This window comes from Nicotiana tabacum, chromosome 23, assembly GCF_000715075.1.
Source record: "Nicotiana tabacum cultivar K326 chromosome 23, ASM71507v2, whole genome shotgun sequence".
NCBI classification, from domain to species: Eukaryota; Viridiplantae; Streptophyta; class Magnoliopsida; order Solanales; family Solanaceae; genus Nicotiana; species Nicotiana tabacum.
This window is the reverse complement of record NC_134102.1, coordinates 102,219,245-102,226,304: the sequence shown is the minus strand read 5'-3', so window position 1 is coordinate 102,226,304 and position 7,060 is coordinate 102,219,245.

The window sequence follows — 7,060 nt, the reverse complement described above, 5'->3', positions numbered from 1 at the left end:
CGTTGCAACCCCTGCTTAGCCCAATTTTGCAACTCGTCTATGAAGTGGAACAACAAGTCATCATTGGTCAGGTTTGGGATTTGAAGCATAAGGGTAGTGAACTCCTTGACATAGACACGTATACTCCATGTTTGCTTCAACTCCCTAAGCTTGTACCTTGCCTGGTACAAGACATTGTTTGGAAAGAACTATCGCTTGAACTCCGATTTGAACTGATCCCATGTGCCAATAGTACATAGACCTTTATCCACGTCGGCCATCTTCCTTCTCTACCATAGCATGGCAGTCTCTGAGAGGTACAACACTGCAGTGTTGATCATGGCCTCATCGTCCCTCACTTTGTCGTGCCTGAAGTAGTTCTCCAAGTGCCAAAGGAAATTTTCCACTTCTTGTGCATCACGAACACCTTTGAACACCTAGGGTTTGGGAGCCTCGATCTTGGCCTCCCTCGCCACCACAACATTATTGGATGCCTCGGTCATGCCAGCACTAATATGCTCCTCGAGTGACTCTATATTTGCCTTCATAGCACCGATAGTACTCAAAGCCTCTATGAGCCTGCACTCTAAGGCAATGATGGTTTACCTTAGTTCCATCTCGGTCTGTGTACGTCCCTCCAAGTCATTTTGGATACTCTCAATCTCTTCAAGAGTGTGCCCCTCAAGAACTCTAAGGGTGCCTTCCACCTTCCCCAAGCGTTGGCCAAATATCTCAACGGCGTCCATCTCTGCGTTCATCTTCATCACCCACTCTTTATCGAGCGAGACGTCCTCGAGCAGGACCTCCACTTCATTCTCGCTCGCCTCAGTGATAGATAGTTCTTGGGATGTAAGCCCTTCGTTTGACACAACGTCGGGTGGCATCTCCTGGCTCTTATTGGTGGCATTCCTCTTTTTGTTACGACCACTCTTGCCAGCAGCATCTTGGATGACGCTGGGTTGGGTGTTGGCAGAATTTCTCCATCGTTCGCCATTCCCTTAGTTGCAACCTTTGCTCTGATACTACGTTGTCAGGTCCTTAGTTGTTAACTAAGTATACGTACGACACTTGACGACTCGCTCATGATCTTGCACAACTTGCTCACGTTCTTGCTATGCCAAGTCAGTCTTACCACACTCAAGATCGCTTAGAGAATGGTAGAAACAACACAAGAGAATTGTTAAAGGAAGTTTTGTATTAGAGAGAATTTGAATTGTTTGCTTGGTGAATTACAACTGGATGACCCCCTTTATATACTAGTCTCTTAGGGCTAAAGTGTAAATATTAATTGTTACACAAGTCCTTAATATTTACAAGATAAAGGCTTTCTCTAGAATTCTCTACAAACCTAGAAGATTCCAAGGACTTTCCTAGCAAATCCATAGGCATCTAGGGTCTTTCAAAGGAAATGTACATACTTCTCTAGAATCTTCTCACAAATATTATATTTCCTCCTATGTAAGCTTCCACATTGTATTAGCATATGCCAAATGGTGCCTATGTGGCATGGTGTCGTGGCAAGTCATCACATTAGACTTAATTAGCCTTAAGTGCATTACGCTTCAGACTAATTTTTTTTAACTACAGACACGATAAGTCTGAAGTTGATCGTAAAGTGGGTTGGCTTGCAAATATTTTTGTAAAGTGGGTATAGCTTCAATTGTGATCCCAAAATCGGGTATAGATGTAAAAGCCCCGTTCTTGAATATGACACATTACTTAATGAGTTTTACTTGCGAGTCGTTCAATTATGTTGTTATATTATCACTATTAAGTATTACTCGATCGCACAAATTTCTGAATTTTATGATAGTTGTGCGAGTTTATCACACAAAATATGGATTTGACTCCAAATATTTTTTTCCTTGGTTTATTATCGCCACAAAAAAATTGAAAAAGTAGAAGAAAATATTTCTTCTCCCCTTTTTACGAAAAATTACTATTTATTTATAATATTTAGAAAAGTTAAATAATACAAAGTAAATGTTAAAACTAGTTGCAGAACTAAAGCTTTACAATGTTAAGTTCCCCTTTAAGTTGGAAAAGGAAGAATTAAGACCCCTGTGAAGTGATGTCGTGCTATAATTTTATATATTTTGATGTTATTTACGCTACTTGCTTGTTGTTTGGATGCTAATTTGTGCGACAATTGAGCTTAATAGAGTTTATTTTATGTGTAGGAATATTTGGACATGAAGTTAAGAAAAGTTGCACGAAATGGTACCTCCAAGCTACAAAATGGAGCAATAAAAGAAGACGTGCAATGCAATGAAAAATCATGGTCATAGACAGTGCAAGGCTTTGTCCAGGGCACTGTCATTGGCGTCTCTGACAGTGCCTCGCAGGAAAATGTTGGTGCCTCTGACAGTGCCTCGCAGGAAAATGTTGGTGCCTCTGACAGTGCCTCGCGGGGTAATGTTGGCGCTTCTGGCAATGCCCCGCACCGACGATACTTATCCGAGCCACTTTTATTTCATCATTATGTTTGGACGTGTAGACCTCAACCCATATTTATAAATATCTCATAAGCTTAGTTTTTAGGGGGAGGACATCATTAGAGAGGAATGAGGGTACGGAACACTTTGGAAGCACGAATCACTCGAGTTTTTCTCTCCACTTTCCTTTAATTTATAGTTTAATACTTCTAGATATTACTATGATTATTTACACAGTTATAATTAGCTAAACCCGTCATCTAGGATTGATGGAACCAATTGTTGGATGAAGTCTTGATTGTGTTTTGATATAATTGAGTCGTTTTTACTCTTTAATTGTTCAACTATGTCTTTCTTGTGGTTAATTGAAGAGACCTTGATTAATCGTGTCTAGTTATCTTGTGTTGCTTGAGAGAGAACACTTGATTAGATTGTTGTTGAACAACGCCACTTTCAAGTAAGTTAAGATATTATTTACTTGAATTTAAAAGCGGGATTAGAGATAACGATGCTTTGGTGCGGTATTTATGAGCTGTACGAATTGTCAGCTAGAGTAGTTCGAAAGAATACTTCTAGTAAATTATCGTAATTGATCGAGAGATAATTGCGATAAATAAGAACTCATCATCGTTAGAGAGTGTTGCGGCGAGATTATAGCTAACGTGTCATGAATTAATCTAGCAATTGGAAAAATCATAAATCCTAGATCTTTTTACCTTGATTCAACTTCATTCGTGCTAGTTGATAGTTTTTATTGTCATTTTTTCTTAGTTAAGAAATTTTTATTAAATCACAAATCAAATCTTGAACTCTGAAAGTTGTCTGAGCTTATCATTAGTAATACTGAAAGGTTGTAGCAAATAGGTTAGTTCCCCGTGGGATTAGACTCCAGACTCTTGAAACGGATTATTTTTACAGCGACCGCTTAGTCCTTTTCATAAGGCATAGTTAGGGCATGATCAAATTTGGGCGCCGTAGCCGGGGAACTAACGGTGTAGTTGTAGCTTTACATATTGCTAGGTTTCAAGTTTGAACTTTTATTTTGTTTTTTTAGTATTTGAATTTTTTTATATTTTAGTTTACTTGTTGATTAGAGAAACATGACATCTTGGAATTAGGGGAGTTTTGATGTTGGTAATTCTACTTTTGATCTTCCTTATGCATATTGTGGAGGAAATCACTCGTGCAAAAACTATCAATATATTTTCGAGAGCGAGTTATGTACACCAACTCAATCTCATGTGTGGAATATGTGTGATATGTGTGGTGGTCAAGACGATCACTTTTATGGTTGTGCTTATATTTCTTATCCCCCTTCACTCCTTATTATGATGGTTCTACTTTTACTTGTGAAGTTAATAGGAATAAAGAACCTTTTGATGATGACCTGAAAGGAATTAAGGATATGCTAAGGTGCCTTGTGGAATAAAATAATGAGAAACATTTGCACATACAAAGGCAAGATGCTACTATTTGCAACCTGGAGGCACAAGTTAGTTAGTTGGTTGAAGCATTTAATGCTCAACAAGCCAATATTGGGATAGTAGCCAAGAAGAGCATGAAGTAGATACTGAAATTGAGGTGCTAATGGAGGAGGTCAGAGTAGAACACCAACAATCTATCCAATTAGAATTTGAGGATACCAATATTGAAGAAGTAATACTAGAGTCAACCAAGGATATTGAAGATACAAATATAATTGACTCTAGTGTGATTGGTGTTGAGGAGGTCAAAAATTTTGAAGTTCACGTATTTGAGTGTGTCGGACCTCATTCCAAACACTTCTCTATATTGTGTTCGGATGGTGAAATGAGAATGGATCCTTACGAGCGTAAAAAGGAGTCAAGGAAAGAGGTAGATGAGCCTTATATTTTAAAATTTTCAAGGCCGTCTAGGCAAGGTGACACTCCTCGGTCGAGAGCCAAAAGGTGCATGAGAGTTTACTTAATTTTTGGCTCACAAAAATTTGCACCGCCCGAGGAGCATAATCATAAGCTTGAATCAAACTTGGGGTTCAATTCATAAGCTCGAGGTGGAGGCAGAAAGTGGTTCATATTGTGCCGCGACGTTAAATTAGGCGCTTATTAGGAGACAACCCAACTTTACTACTTTTTTTATTTTTAGTTTTTTAAAAAGTATTTTATTATTATTATTATTATTATTATTATTGTAGTGTCACTTTTTATATTTTAGGCGCATGTGAAGCAAAGCCATTGGAAGGATGCAACGACAAGCCAGATGGTTAGAACTAAGTGTGGAGTGCCTGCACAAAGTAAAATACCCCGGGAGAAGTCTGAGTACCCCATGAGCTGCTAGTGCTTCAGCCTTTGGTCTACAGGGAGTTTCTTTTAACCTCATTATTAATTATGTTGTGCACTGGGGACAATGCACAATTTAAGTGTGGGGTGAGGGGATTGTCTTGTTCTATGCTATTTTAGTTGTGTTAGTTTAATTGATGATTTTTTAGACAAATTTTTTTTTGGACTTTTCCCAATGATGGATCTTCTAGATATTTTTCTTAAGGGATTTAAGTCTAACAAAAAATACAAAAACTAAAATGAGAAAATAGAAAAATTCAAAAACATATCTTTTATTTTTCTTAGATAGTAATAATCTCCCGTGATTTTTTTTCGTGCCTCGTTCTTTTCTATGAGATGTAACTTGAATCGGGTAGTAGTTTTAATTTTTTTTATTTTTACTTTTAGAGTAGTATGTAGGAAATAAAGGAGAAGAAATGATGTGATTCACATCTTTTGACTTGTTTGATGGTTGCATACTTAAGTTCTGGTATGTGTTTCACCTTCCCTTGATTTTAAATATATGATGATGCCTTGATAAAAATGAATAGCATGTGGTATGATTCCTATGTCTCGATGCTTTATGCTTAATATATCTCTTGGCTTTGTGAATACTTGTTTGATTGAGAGTCGGAATGGGACCGTCCTTAGTGAGTCATGTGCCATGTGTGAAATGAGTTCTTTGCATAGTCCATGTTATTGCAATTGAGTGTAGAACTTTCATAGAATGTGAACTGAATCGAAATCTTAGGTGTTGCTCGGTTTGAAAAGTGATGTTAGGCTTTCTTTGATCTTTTTGAGTTTTGTTGCTTATCACAAATAAAGTCATCCCTAGTTACTCTTTTGAGCCTATAAGCCTTTCTTCTGACACTCGCATTACAAGCCTATCCCCTTTTGATCTTAATTGAATTATTTTGATCATTATACCTCTTACAGAACTTGAATTCCAAAGAGAACGCTAGAAAGAGGTAATGAAGAAATTTGGGGTAGCTTTTAAGTGGAACCAATAGAAGGAAGAAATTTGCACTTGTATTTAAAATAAAATTTCATTAGCGGCAAGGCAATAATATAAAATAAAAAAATAAAAAAATAAAAAAAATAAACAAAGGTTCTTATTTTTGCTAGTGGATGTGATCTGAAGTAGTGCGTAAAGAAGAAGGAAAAGTATGTTGGGATGAGCTATCTTGTGATGATTAAAGTGGATTGAAGGAAATTTGCGCTTAAAGTTGAATACGTGATGTGTTAAAGTGCTTAGGAGGGTAAGCCACTATATCCTAAATATATCCTACCCATTCCTTAGCTCACATTACAAACATAATAAAGTCCTAATTAATTTCGAACTGAGCAGGCCTACATTAGTAGAGGTTTACATAATTGGCAAGCCTACGGTACCTTTTGTGTGCACGTGACTTCTTTGAGAGAGTAAGTGATTTTCTTCATATGTGTGAGTCCTTAAAATATATTCGATCATGTGATTTGGATGTGTAGACTGCTTACTCTTTATTTTATTGCGACGACACATGGTTTCACAAAGGATAGGTAACATTATTAAACCTCTCTGTTAGATTAAGCATTAAAGCCTCGGGGTGCATTGTGACATTGAGTTAGTTATCGATGCTAGGATTGTTATAATCATATTGTTCCTGGGTTGGATGTTTTGAAATTGGGCATGAGTATGGTAAGTGTATTTTGACCGCATATGCTAGAGCTTAATTGTTACTATCAACCATTGTCATATGTGTAGTGTGTTGTGAATGTGTAGCTTGTTGGGTCCTTGAAGAGGAAGTGTTTGGTTGGTTGACTCGAGGGCGGGAAATATTTAAGTGTAGGGTGTTGATGTCGTGCTATAATTTCATATATTTTGACGTTATTTACCCTACTTACTTGTTGTTTGAATGCTAATTTTTGCGATAATTGAGCTTAATAGAGTTTATTTTATGTGTAGGAATGCTTGAACATGAAGTGGAGAAAAGTTGCACGAAATGGTACCTCAAAACTACAAAATGGAGTAATAAAAGAAGACGTGTAAGGCAATAAAAAGTCATGGCCATAGACAATGCAAGGCTTTGTCCAGGGCATTGTCATTGACGTCTCTGACAGTGCCTCGCGGGAAGATGTTGGCACCTCTGACAGTGCCTCGCGGTGTAATATTGGCGTATGCTTATCCGAGCCATTTTTATTTTCTTATTATGTTTGGACGTGTAGACCTCAACCCTACCTTATAAATACCTCTTAAGCTTAGTTTTTAGGGGGAGGACATCATTAGAGAGGCAAGAGGCCACGGAACACTTTGAAAGCACGAATCACGCGAGTTTTTCTCTCAGCTTTCCTTTAATTTATAGTTTAATA